Source organism: Camelus bactrianus, chromosome 4, assembly GCF_048773025.1.
Source record: "Camelus bactrianus isolate YW-2024 breed Bactrian camel chromosome 4, ASM4877302v1, whole genome shotgun sequence".
Classification (NCBI taxonomy): Eukaryota; Metazoa; Chordata; class Mammalia; order Artiodactyla; family Camelidae; genus Camelus; species Camelus bactrianus.
This window is the reverse complement of record NC_133542.1, coordinates 64,049,930-64,064,426: the sequence shown is the minus strand read 5'-3', so window position 1 is coordinate 64,064,426 and position 14,497 is coordinate 64,049,930. Positions and strand designations below refer to the sequence as shown.

The 14,497-nt window shown below is 43.3% G+C and overlaps 1 protein-coding gene across 1 annotated transcript in view; it reads left to right on the top strand.

Moving 5' to 3' along the window:
• BRINP1 (BMP/retinoic acid inducible neural specific 1) overlaps positions 1–14,497 on the top strand; it is a 159,981-nt gene that overhangs the window by 84,538 nt on the left and 60,946 nt on the right. The window lies entirely within an intron of this gene.

The following is a 14,497-nucleotide window of genomic DNA, read 5'->3' as shown; positions in this document are numbered from 1 at the left end:
TGTACTATCTTGACTCTCATCCAGGCCTCCATCAGTTTCCTCCTGGACCATTGCCACCTGGTGATACCCCTGCTTCCACCTGGGTCCTCTCCCCAGCTTCAGCTCCTCTCCACAAAGCAGCCAGAGTGACATTTCTGAAACCTAACTCAAATCCTGTCATCCTCCCGAGACTCCTCCAGTGGCTTTTTGTTACACGTAAAACGAAATCCAAAGTCATCATCGTGGTCCACTAAGACCTACGACACGCGGCCCCTGCCACCACTCCCTCCTTCTCCAAACTGGCCTTCTTGTCATTTTTCAAATACTCTGAGCTCACCCTCAGCCTTGAACATGTGGCAGTTGCTTTTCCCTTTGCCTGAAACAAATCCAAGTCTCCTTTACCTCCTTTAGGTCTCTGGTCCTATTTCCTTTCATTAGGGAAGTTTCCACCACCCCCGTGTAAAAATGACCCCTCTCTACCCATGTCGTTTTCTGTCTTCTGACCTCGTCTCATTCTCCCGCAAGACTTACCACTGTCTGGCATGTCACTGCACACGCCCTGCTTGGCTTATTGCCTGGCTCTCACCAGAAGATGAGCTTGACAGTTTGCCTGTCCTTTTCACTGCTCGTTCTCCTCTGTTGAGAACTGCCTTGAACATAGCAGATGCTCAAAAAAGTAATGGTTGAGCGAATGAAGAGGTGAGAGTTCGTGGAGTCACCTCACGTGGTGGTCACTGCTTCTCGGCTGTTTCAGGGCCCACTAGTGCCAAGCCTTGAGCTAAGTGCTAAGAGTCCCCTGGAGAAGCTGTGTTGTTGTCATTCTCAGGCAGAATGCATCACGTAGCAGGGACAGAAAGACGTAAACGGGCAGCTGCAGTACAGAGTAGTAGCGACTCTGATTGGGAAATGCAAAGGGCCAGCTACTGGTAACGAGGAATCCAGTAAAAAAAAAAAAAAAAAGGAAATCATTTTTCCAGCAGCACCCAGTACATGAAGGTAGGAGAACCTGGAGGTAAGAGCGGGTTTTACACTTGATGGGGTTTAATGAAAAATAAAACTCTGTACCTGGTGGGGCCAGGGGGCACATTAGGCATCCGAGGAAACGTGAATAAAGTAGGCAGGGCTGGTCATGGAAGGCATTCTGCTCAGAATGAAGAGGTCTGGGCTATGTTTTAGGTCGTGGCTGGTCTCTGGAATGTTCTTAAGAATGTAAGGAAAAGGTGAAGGTGTGTGATGTGAGTTCTGAATGGGTCCACAGAGCAGTTCCATTTGACTAGAGCAAGGATAAGGTAATAGAGGAAGGGGATGGGAATTTGGGGACTGACTCTGGTCATGAGGAATCTTGAATAAGAATTCACAGAGTTTCCTCTTTATTTTATAGACAGTGAGGGCTCATCGATGCCTTCCCGACACTGTGGAGGCGGTGGCATGAGCTAACCCACACTTTGAGAAGATAATTCCGGCTGTGATCTTGAGCAAGAATTGTAGGGTTGTCAAGGTGGAAGCTGGGGAGTCAGGTGGGCGGCATCTGCACCTCCACGTGTCTTGGCTGAGAACCTCATTTTATTTAATCCCATAAGAGCCCTTTCCTGCAGATCTCTGGACTTATTAGATGCACGACTGCTCGGAAAAGGGAAAAATGGAAAGCACGAAGGTGTTAAGGGTTAATTCCAAAATTCCTCACTTCTGAGGCTTAAATTGCCACCTCTGCCTACGCGTGGAACAGGGTGCAGTCATAAATAGAAACAGGAAGTCACTGAAGACTTGGGCAATTTGGAAACAGAGTCCTGAGGTAACTTGCCAGACTCCAGCGGCTGAGCATTGGCAGTGAAACAATCTGATTGTGGAGGGTGCCTAAAACACGAGACTCTTAAATGCTGGAAAGGAGAGAAAATCTATTCATAAACTTGTACTGCCCTGATTTATTGAAGAATTATTTATTGGGCACTTTATAACTTCCAGGATTGTAATAAAGCAAAATAAATAGAATCCCCACCCCATGTAGGTTTCTGCCCAGCAGAGGGGAGTGACAATAGTCATCACACAGGTCCATGGTTGCCATGTGGGTTCAGGGGTGGGGGGATCAGAGCTGGCTGGGGGAGAGGGGGAATGTTTCCTGTAGGAGTGACCTTCCTGCTGAGGTCTCCTTGTAACAAACTTATCCATTTTGCACCATATTTATTGGAAAATTATCATTTGTGATTTCCCCAGAACAACGCAAGTTCTTGGTCTATGTTGTTCAGGTCTGGAGTCCTAGCACCTGAAGGAGAGACAGAACCCCGGTCAGTGCCCTAAAGCAAACAAACAAACACTTATTCAAAAAATGAATTAATGAATCCGATGTTTCCTGTCTAAACAAAAGTCCAAAGGCTACTAATTCCATCCAGCTGTCCATTTTACAGAAAGGGCAAGGGAAACCCAAAGAGGAATCATTGCTCATCAAAGGTAGTCCGGCTTTGTAGGGTAGAACAGACAGTAGATTTTGGTGCCTTTGCTCGAAGGCCAGTGCTCATTCTTCTAGACCCAATGTTAGCCTTTGTGGGGACCAGAATGGTGGCAGCGTCTCGCTGAAAATGCAAGAGGTAAGTTAGAACTCTCAGATAGTTTAAGAACAGTTCATATAAACGCATGGATTTGAGGTTCATAACAAGCAATTCGCTTGCTAGACAGAATCTTGGATTGGTTGTAATCTTAAGTCACATCTGGTGTGCACATAGTGTGATGGAGAGAGAGTTAAACCTGGGTGTGTTTTTGAACCTGAGTTTCTCCATCTGTGAGATGGGGGTGATTATAACCACCGTCCAGGGAACTTGTGCTTAATGAAAATCACCTGGCCCGTATCAGGTGGTCAATATATATTTATACTTAGGCATATGGATTTGAAAAATCAAGCATGTCCAGTGTTGGAAAAGGGATATCACTCGTGGCTGAGTCCACGGGTTTAGGTGGATAGGCGTCTTTGTAGGAGAGAAAGGGGCGGGGCTCTCCTGGAGAGTCCCGAGTGAGCTTGCAGAAGGACGGTTGCTAGGCAGTGACGCTGGTAGGATGTGGCCATTCAAATGCCTCATGCCCAGGAAAATAACGTGCTAGTTGTTTGCGGGGACACCAAGAAAGAGGGACTGAGGGATCATGTGATGGAGAGGAACCATTTTTATGTACTTTAGAAGAAAAAAAATTGAATGAAAATTCAGAGTCTGGGGGTAGCCACGGGATAAAGCAGGGGGCTGACATCTCTCAGTGTGTTTCAGAGTAGTTTCTGAGTAACTCAGAGCTAGAAAAATGTGAGTAGGTAATGTCTTCAGTAACTTTCACTCGTCCATGCGCCTATGTGAGACCAGCATCCCTGGCAGTGGTTACAGTGAGACGTTTCCGGCTCACCTGGAAACTCAGAAGACAGTTCCTTGTGTTCTTCCCTGAAACGCACAGGGTCTCCTCATCGGTAAAGACAGCACAGCATCACTTTCTGTGTGGGTCCTGAATCCCTTCTCTCAGCATCTCTGTCAATCAGTTATTCAAACTCTGCTGCAATACTTTCAGATAGGGGTCTCCTTGCGATCCCCCGGCAGCCTGTTCTACCCTGATTGGTTCTGACAGCCAGAAAGAGCTTGCTTTATTGAGTGAGACGTCACCTTGCTGTCATGTCTTCCTGACCATTGTAGTTCTAGCCAAGAAGCCAGGTTTTTATGGCATGACAGCTTATCCCAGTCCACCAACTAGGAAAACTGGTGGTATCTTCCTTCTTTGTACGGCGTTTAGGCGATCACACACCTGAGAATGCCCGAGACCCCCAGGTGGTATTTTTCATCATTGTATATATTAAGTCAATTACCTTGTTTAATCATCATATCATAAATTCCACTTGAAACGTGTTTATTTTCTTAATTCAGGTGTGATCTGGGCTTTTTTTAAAAAAAATCATTTCCTTCTAATTTGCATTTAAATAATGACTTTGTTATTTCGGCTTCAAGCTGCTTCAAGCAGGCTGCATAGAAAATATCCTTGTTTTCTAATTTTCTTTGGTCCAGTAGTTTTAAAATACTTTTAGGGCATAGGAATCTTAAAAAAACAAACAAACAGAATTTACTGATCTATCTCTAAGTAGCTCAATGTATAAATCTTTGATCTGACATTTTCTATTATTTCCTAAAAATACATTATTGGACTGGCTGGCTCAATGGATTAAATCGGAATCAGCAAACTTTTTCTGTGCAGGACCAGATAGTACATATTTTATACTTTGTGGCCCCTATGGTTTCTGTTGCAACTACTACACTCTGACATTATAGAGCAGAAGCAGCCATGGATAATGTGTAAACAAACGAGTGTGATTGCATTCTGATAAAACTTTATTTACAAAATAGGCAGAGGGACAAAATTGGTCTGTGGGCCATAGTTTGCCGGCCCCTGAGTTAAATCATTCTCAAGGACTTTGGTGCATTTAAGTTAAGCAAAGGATGGTTTTAGATCCCCTATTCCCGGTAGGAGACCAGAAAGTCAGTGAATGTGTGTTGAACGGATTGAAGAAAAAGATGTTTCTTACCTAGTTTTTAAGTAGGGATAGGGAAGATTTCTACAAAAGGAAACAAAAGAAGAACCTTTCTGGGAGTGTGGATTTGGGGGAGGCTCTGAGATGGGAGCATGCTTACTAATCCTAAAATGTTTTAACAAGAAAAAAACATTGGCAATTAAATGCAATATTACTTGCTGGAGAAGATGCGTTGTGGCAGGGGGAAATTAACAGAGGTCTGGGTGTCCAAGACCTGGATTTTTAAAACCAGCTCTGCTGCTGACAGCTGTGTGTCCCTGGGAAAATTATCTCCCGTCTCAGAGTTTCCGTGTTCCCACTGAAAGACTGAAGGCAGTACAAAGACGTTCTCTGTAGTCCCTTGGAGCTCTCGGATTTTGTGATCTGAAAAAGAAAATTCATATAATTGCAATGTTTAATGGGATTTATGATAATTGGAAAATAATTGCTGCTCCAAACTTTTATTAATCTATATTTAGTTCTGAGTCATGCTTTCACAATAGATGCTTTGGAAATAAGCAGAGAGACAAATGGAGTAAACAGAATTTTAAATATTTTATTTATATGCAGTTTGTGTAATCCCTGGAGCCCATGGGCACATTAAGATCATTTAAAATACCCATTAAAAGTTATGTGTTATGCGACAAACTCCCCTTTTAGAATGCCTTGCCAAAGGATAAATAGCTAACATTTACTGAGTAGCTACTACTGCCAGATTAATTGCATTCATTATGCTTAATCCTTCCAGCAACCCTACAAGATAGGTACCAGGATTCCTGCTGCACTAATGAAGAAGCTCAGAGAGGCTGAGCAATCCGCAAAGGATCACTCAGCTGATGAGTGGCTTTATGCTGGGATTCAAAGCCAGGTCTTTCTGACTGTAAACTCTGAGCTCCTCTCTCTCGGTGCCACGATGTTTTCAGGAAAGGATCTGTTTTGTGTCCGTTTTCCAAACACTCAGTGGATGATCATTTGCTTTTTCCTCGATATCCCATGTTTTGTTCTTCTGCAGAGCCTCGCAGGTGCTCCTGGCAGGGCACTGTGGGAGAGCTAATGCTGGTCCTCCACTGGCATGGGGATGCCGGAGTAGGCAGAGGAGGAGGGAGCAGGGAGAAGCAGGGAAGAGCCCAGCAGAGAATCATGGAATCTGAGTTTCTGTCCCAGCCCTGGCATGGATTTGCCATGTTAACTTCACCGCCCTGGACCTCAGTTTCCCCCACTTGCGATGGGCATGGCAGTATCCCCTGCCTCTTCCAAGTTGTCAGGAGGATGATATAGAGGATGACAGAGCTTTGTAAAGGACCAAGTGCTCTCCAGATCCCACAGAACTGAGATAATCGGATGGGGCAGTAGATCGGGATAGAGGACGCTGAACCTGAGATCAGGAACCCAGATTTCAGTCCCTCTGACCATCCACGGTGCTGAAGTCTTGGGCAAGTGCCTTTGTCTCTGGGTCTCAGTTTCTTCATTTGTGAAATGACAGTAAGTCTTGGACGGTTGTTCCAAAAGCTCTTCCATCTCCTGATGTTTTGGATTCTGAAAGGCACCGAGGTAGCTCAGGTGACTGAGGGCGTCTCAGGAAACTGTGGCTATGCAGAATAAAATAAAGCAACCCCGTTCTGCGCTGCTTTCCCCAGGATGAATTCCTGTAAGCTCCCTGGTGGCCCCTGCCCACAGGAGCAGTGCTCCCGGAAGAATCCCAGTAGCTTTTCTGGAGATGGTGCATTTCTACAAAAGCTGGACCATTCCAAGCTTGTTGTGTTTTTGTTTTTAGCCCAATTTCAAGACACTTCCCCTGGATTAGCTGCCCCCATTTCTCTGAACTTCATTTCCATAATAGCCTTCAGAACCGCTACTGAGATTGGCAGGAGAAAAAAAAAATGCCATCACTTAAGTGAACATATGCAGGAAAACAGAAAAACTCACATACAGATTGTGAGCAAGGATTATTTTCTCTACAGTTAAGTCCACATCTTTACTTGTAATTAAAGTAACACTATTCTCCGTCACGTTTTCAGGGACAGCTTTGTTTGTCGGTTTGTTTGTTTTCTGCTTTTCCTCTCCTCACCCTTCCGGAGCTAAAATACCCTGGAGATCCACGTGGCCGCTGCGAGTCCTCAGCCGCCTTCTCACTTATGTGCTGGGACATGGCGGCAGGCAGGGGATTTGTCGAGGACACCAGACTTGTTAAGATGCATCATTTCCACTTCGCATGTGCCCTTGGGTTCACCTTTCCCCGAGCTGGCTGGGGGTCATGCGGGGAGAGGCTGGGAACAGCAGGCAACAGATCTGTTCTCTCTCCTCTTTCTCTTTCTCTCTGTCAGCTCAGTGATTTCATGTCCTCACTCCCTTCCTCTATGATTCACCTCATTCATCTCTGGGAATAATTTTCTGCTAACAGTCATGGAAGGGGTCCCAGACCTCCCCCTCGCCCCTCCCCAGAGACTCAAAGGCTTATTTTTATTTCACTTCCAAATAAATGCAACCAATGGAATAAGCCACCCAGGAATAAACACATGCAAACATCCTGTAACCGGAATCAGTTATGCTTTCGGCAAACATTTATTGGGGATACAATGTCTATAAAATATTCGAAAATGCATCCTTGGATTAAGTCAGATCACTAGAGAGCTTCTTGTTTAGATAGTAATGTTTGACTCTCATGGTGTTGCTTTACCAAATGGTGTTTCATCATATTTATTAGGCAACAATGAGCCAATGAAACATTGGTGGATTGTTGAGGACATAACCCACCAGGATCAACTACACCCATCTCGTTATGAAGAATTATGAGAGATAGATGTTTGTATCTTGTCATAGCATCCAGGAAATCTGTGTCTGCAACAACTTTGAACAAAAACTGCTGTATTGTCTTTCTGACTGTATGGCTCTTTTGTCTGTCTGATTCCCTTTTTCCTTTGGCTGCAAGGAAGCTCAGTGACATTTGCTGTCCACTTCTATCAAGTGTTCAGGACTTTATAGAATTCATTTTGCATGCTAATTTTAACCCCACTTTTACTTTATTTTCCTCTTTTTATTTTTTTCCCATTGTTCTGTATAAGTCTATACAGTAGGTGTATTTTGAAGACCACCTCCAACCATTTCTGCCATGAGATCATATTCAAGGGGAAAAAAAGAACATGCTTTGTAAAGAGTACAATGACCCTTCACTTCTTTAGAGGTCACTAGTAATTTCAATTACCTGTATAACAGTGGAGGAAACTGATATTTATCCAGCACTTACTAAGGACCCAGCGCTGCTGGAGGTGTTCTCCTCGCAACCCTGAGAAGTAGAAATTGTCATCTCCCATTTTACACGTGAGGAAACAAAAGGGAGATTTTTTTTTAAGGACTAGAAATATTATAACTGTGTCCTGTGCAGATAATAATAACAATAAAAATACCAATAGCAGCTTACAATTGTCCATGCCCTGTTGCAGTTTACAAAGAGGTTTTCCAACCATTATTTCATTTAACTCTCAGCACAATTGGGGGTGATGCTTTTTTTTTTTTTTTTTTGTCTTCATCACATATATGAGGAAATAGACTTGGTGGGACTTTATAAATGATCCATCCATTTGTTCAATTCACACTCGCTATTTTTAACGTATTTCACAGGAATCGAATCCCACCCCCAAAATTCTACCTACTGATAACTTTAAAAAGAACAGGATGGTCTTCCTCTCCTGTCCCACCTCCCCCTCCCAACCATCGTCCACTACCCCCCAACTTCCCATTGGAACCTCTCCTGTCACCATGACAACAATGATAATAGTGATAATAACTGTAACACTAACATTTCACTGAGGGTTATTATGGTCTAGAGACTGTGCTCCATGATTTAATATAATCCTAACCCCATCTGTCTAGTGTAGATACACTTCCCCTAGATGGCTTCTCCACTGTATGGCGTGTAAGCAAACTCGTCATGATTTTGTAGCTAACTGCCGGCAGAGTCAGGCTTTAACCCAAGATTTCTATCTTCCCCTGCCCAGGCTGGGAGATACAGAGCTGAAGATTGTCTAATACAATCATCTCGTTTCCCAAGAGAGGAAACACACACCTTCCCAAGGGCACAGAGCCAGAGCGCCTGCCTGACTCGCTCTTTTCTCCTTCAGTGCAGCCTCATTCTCAGTGTGTCATTGAGTGTGTGCGTGTGTGTCTAGGAAAGCAGAGGGCTAGCAAAGAGGACAAGGGAAGGTTACTATAAACGTAGTGTTTAACTCTGAAATGAGAGCCTTGGGCTCATGCTTTTTTCTCTATCCTTATCTTCAATTCTGCGACCCTGGTTCCAGCCTCATGCATCCTCTGCCTCCGTCATCACTCACCCTCCCACCTTCCGCTCCCCCAGTGGGGTGGGCCTTGCTGCAGCCACCCCATGCCTTCCATCCAGGATCTTTTTTGAATCTCAGTCTAATTGGTTCACCCGCCCCACTGGGATGCTTAATTGGGCATGAGCGTATCCTGTACCATTGTGAGCGCTGCCTTCTCCTCCCAGGGGAATTTGCTTGCTCTGTGGGCTCAGGAGGCAAGATATATTTTACATTGTGCTCAATTCACTGAGAACCCATATGAAAGTGTTCCGGGGCCAGCAGAGCAGTTCGACAACATGACAAGGCTTTTTCTCTCTTTTATTTTCTTTTACTTTTTTTTTTTAAGGAGGCATGTTGCAGTGGAAAGGACACTGCACATGGAGTCACGAGCCCCAGGCTCTGATTTCAGCCCTGCCAGTCATTTGCTGTGTGATCTTGGGTAAATCAATTAATGTCTTTGAAATTTGGTTCTCCCATCCATGAATGGAGTGGGTAGATTTGATGACTTCTATGAAAGGAGTTGCAGTGATGCTTTTAGAACAGGGCTCACACTCACTGTGGGCCAAATCGGGCCTGAAACCTGCTTGTGTAAATAAAGTTTTATTGGAACACAGCCATGCCCATTCATTTATTTATTGTTCCTGGCTGCTCACACTGTAAGAACAGAGTACCTAATGGCTACGAAACCTAAAATATTTATTATCTGGCCCTTTACAGAAAAAGCTTGCCTACTCTTTTTTTAGAACATAAATTAGATTGTCTTGTTGCTCAAAACCTTCTTTTGACTTTCCATATTACTTAGAATTTAAAAATAAAAAGTCTTTACTAAATCTAGAGTGGCCTTTTGAGGTCAGTGCCAATTGCATCCCATGTTTTGATGTTATTTTTTCCTATTATGCTTCCTTTCATGTCATCTCTTCTGCTCATCTGCTTCTCTAGGCCTGTGTCCTTGATCCTCACCAAACCTGGCAAACATGTTCCTACCTCAGGACCTTTGCACCTGCTATTCCTTCTTCCTAGATTATTCTTTCTCCACGTAGCCACATGGTCTCTTCCTTATTTCCTTCAAGTCTCTCCTTAAACCTCATTAAACTAGGAAGGCCTTTCTTGACCACCTATATACAACCACCCCTTCACTCTATCCCTAGTCATTCCAACCTCCTTTCTCTGCTTTATTTGTCTTCACAGCACTTCTCTCCTTCTGACATGTTACACATTTGTCACTTTATTGTCTGTCCACTCTCACCAAAAATGTAAGTTCCCTGATAGCAGGACTTTATCTAATTTGTTTTCTGCTGTATAGTCAGATCTAGAAAAATGGTAAGTGCTCAGATTTTGAAAGCATAAACCAACTGTTTTCAGGTCTAATGTTGTTTGAATCTACTTCTGAATAGTTCTCCGTGCTGTGAAGACCTTTTTCTTAAGTGCATTTTGGTAAAGAGTATAAAATTGTGGACTCCTGTGCCAATTACAACATCCCTATGATAGTCACAGAGTCACATCAACTCATTCTTAGAACATTTTTGTCTGGATTGTTGACCGTTAAAAACAGAGTTTATTGAGAGTTCGAAATTTACACCTCTTGGGGAGTGATGGAAATGTTAGCTATCTTGATTGTGGTGGTGGTTTCATTGATGTACACATCTTTCAGAATTCATCAAATTGTACATCTGAAATATGTGTAGTTTATGTACAGAAATTATACTGCAATAGAGTTGTTAGAAAAAAGAACAGAGTTTATAGACAGAAATCTAATAACACAGTTTGATGCACAAGACCCCTCATTGTGTGGTCCCTAACAACCTGTCTGTCTTTACCTCTTATCATTTATGTATCACAGGCACATACATACACATGAATGCTTCACACACATGCATCTTTCTTATTCTCTCTCCTTTCCCTCCATTTTTGCACATGGAGCTCATTCTTCCTGAAATATCCTTCCCTTATCTTTGGCCAGATGCTATGCTCTCTTCAAGATTCAACTTGTACAGGAGAATTTTTTGACACCACCCACCCCCTTCCCACCCCAGCCCGTCCTCCATACTGGGTCAGCGATTCTCCTGTCTGATCCCTCTATGATGAAAATGACTGCTGCAAATAGCACATCATAGTTTAATAGCTTTCCACTCTTTTTCAGTAAGATGGAACCATTCCTTAGGATTAGGAACTGTCTGTGGTGCTGAACAAGCGGTGCCCGCAGAGTCAGCCCTTCATAATAACACCCCCCAATTACTGAGCTTTCCCCAGGCTCCTGCAGGTCACATGCACCCCTCACTTAGGCCTCGCATCCGCCCTGTGGAGGAGGGGCCAGAAACCCAGCATCGGCTTCCTCCTTAGTTTTTTCAAGGAAGCAACACAGAAGGCAGGCCCTGGGTGTATAGCTCGCGAACATCAGAAAGAATGTGGAGGCTGTTGAAAGAGAGAGAGAGAGAGAGAAAAGGAGGAAAGAAAAGGAAATAAAAAGGAATTAAGTCATGGGCTTATAACTGGATGGCAGGGGTGGCGTTAGTCCTTTGTAACAGTACTTGTTTTACTGTGGTTTTTATATTCGCCTTCTTGAGATCTACTTTAAGAGAGTGACTTAAGAATCAGGATTTCCTACTCCCAGCTCTACCACTGAGCTGGGTGACTTTTGACTTGTTATTTAACCTTCTCTGTGTGTAAATGCATGTTAGTTCTGAGGAATGTAGACATATTCCCATGAAAAAGAATAGTAACTCAAGGTAAAAGTCATATATATATATATATATATCCCTGTATATACTGTATCATAATATATAACAATAATATACTTGTCTGTTATACTGAAATGTGTATGTTTCCATGCATATAGATACATATATATAATTTCATAATTACATGTGTATATAGTTTTATAAGTTTCAGGACTAAGCTGATGAGGAAGCACTCTTTTCTTAGCAGTATCTGATGGATCTCATTGCCTTTTATGGGTCCGCTAATGCTAAATAACAAATTACCCCACAAGTTAGTGGCTTAATACAATAATATTTATTATCTCAAAGTTTCTGTGGGTAGAGAACCGGGCTGTGGCTCTTGCCATGCTGCAGTCATTTCAAGGCTCCACGGGTAAGGGGCTGCATCCCATCCCAGCTCACGCACATGGTTACTGTTAGAATCCAGTCCCTTGGGAGGTCTCAGGTGGATCTCTTTTTTTTCCCCCTGTGATCTGATGTTTGTTCTTTTCTTAACTGAAGTACAGTCAGTTACAATGTGTCAATATATGGTGTACAGCACAATGTCCTAGTCATGCATATACATACATATATTCATTTTCATGTTCTTTTTCATTAAAGGTTATTATATATTGATATTGAACAGAGTTCACTGTGCTATTCAGAAGAAACTTTTTAAAAATCTATCTTTATATATAATGTCTAACATTTGTAAATCTCAAACTCCCAAATTCATCCCTTCCCACCCTCTTTCTCCAGTAACCATAAGATTGTTTACTATGTCTGCAAGTCTGTTTCTGTTTTGTAGATGAGTTCATAGTGTCCTTTGTTTTCTTTTTTTTTAATTCCACGTATGAGTGATTGCATTTGGTAATCTTTCTTTTTCTGGCTTACTTCACTTAGAATGACGATCTCTAGGTTCATCAATGTTGCTGCAAATGGCTTTATTTTACCTTTTTTATGGCCATATAGTATTCCATTGTATAAATGTACTACAACTTCTTTATCCAGTTATCTGTCAGGTGGATCTCTTAATAGAGCATCTTGCAACATGACAGCAAGAGAGAGAGAGACAGAGGCAAAGAGAGACAGAGAGAGAGAGAAACTGGGGGGAGAGGACAAAACGAAGTTGCCATATTTTGTAACCTAATCACAAACTAACATTCTATCACATTCACATTCTATGGATTAGAAGCAAGTCATGGTGTCCTGTCCAGTCCCCACTCAAGGGGAGGAGATTACCCAGGGGCATGAACCAGGGAGCAGTAATCTTTAGGAGCCGTGTCACCCACCACCTACCACAACTATAAAATTCCCCTCAGCTGGCTCTCACATCCCCAACTCTCTCCCCATGTCCGGTCCCCCAACTTGCTCCATTCTGCCGCCCTTGCATTCTCTTCTTCACGCACTTCCCCTCCTGTTCAGCTCTCCCCCTAACGTACCGTGTATCCCACTCTTGCTCACTCTCCTCCTGCCCTTGCATCCATGTGGATTTTTTTTAATATTTCTGTTTATCTAAATCCCATGTGAACTTCAAAACTATGCTTAAGGTATGACCTCCTCACTCAAGCTTCCCGAGAGAGACCTGAGAAGTCTGTGTTCCTTCTGTGCACTGGCGTTTTGGGTTTACAATGAGCTAGAAATGTCTTGTCTGTCCAGCCAGACTTTGAGCTTCTTAAGGACATGAGACTCTGACGTGTCCACTCCCCGCCGTACACGTGGTATTTTGCAGGTAGTTGGTGCCCTGCCCGGGTTCACTGAGTGCAATTGATTGACTTCATACATACCTATGACGTGCCAGGTACTAGGCGGACTTTATTTAGAATCCGAACTAGATTATGAATTATGGACAGAGATTTCTAAAGGAGACACAGACCGTGAAGCTTGAAGATGTACTCCAATTCGAAAGCCTTTTTTCTCAGGCACAGTTTTCTCTGCACCAGGGGTCAGACTCCACCACCGGCTTACTGGGACGTATTCCAGCATGATTCCCACCCTGTCCTGCTGCTTCTTGCTCTGTGCCCTTTCCTTCATCCGTCTCTCCCATCTTGTGGCAGGAGGGAGAGACCTCTTCATTAAACTCTCATTCCCATCATTTATCTGGGCTGACCTTAAGTCCTCTCGGCTGGTCTGTTTTTCTCAAGGGACTTGGAGCTTGTAACTCAGGCAGGTCGGAGAGCTGCTTGTTCCAGGGGGGCGGTCCATCTTTGGTAGGAAAAGAAGTCATTACTAAAGCAAAAACCACCTGAACGCAAGCCCTATAAATGTCTACTTACATTTGGTTTGCATGCCCCTCGTTCATCACCCGTGAACCTTTAATGATTTACATGTCTATGAATGTGTGAGGAAATAAAAGTTATAAAACTTTCACATCGGATTAGTGCCTGGCATGGCTCAATGGTATTTTCACACCCCATGTTTCATGTCATCTTTGCATCAGCAACGGGAAATCAATAATATTAATTGGATTCTAGAAATAAGGAAATGTAGCTCCAGAGAAGTGACATCCTTTGCCCAAGATCACACCACACAGTTTACAAGAGGCAGAGTAAAACCATGAGTTTGGAATTCCAAGTTCAGTGTTCTTCAGTGTTGATTTTCTCTGCCATTAATGAAGGGAAGAGTGGGAATTTCCTCACATGGTCTTCAGAACACAGCTTGATTTCTTCCAAACACTACTTGCTCAATGAATGCATGTGGACAGTTTGAATTAAACTGAGCTCTGGGCTAATTACTGGATTGTGAAATTGTCTTAGAGCAGGGTTCAAGTTGCTTTGTGCCTTACTTCTTATGCATTGCTACACAGCCTTCCTTCTTTTTATTCTTTCGTGTATTTATTCATCCAGCTAGCATTCTTACGAATTCTACCATGAAACACGTACCATGTCCCTAAGAAAATCCCATCCCTATGGTATCACTCACGGTCTAGTGCGGGAGATGAATAAGCAACTAGACAGCAATGAACTTTGCATCCCTGATGCTCT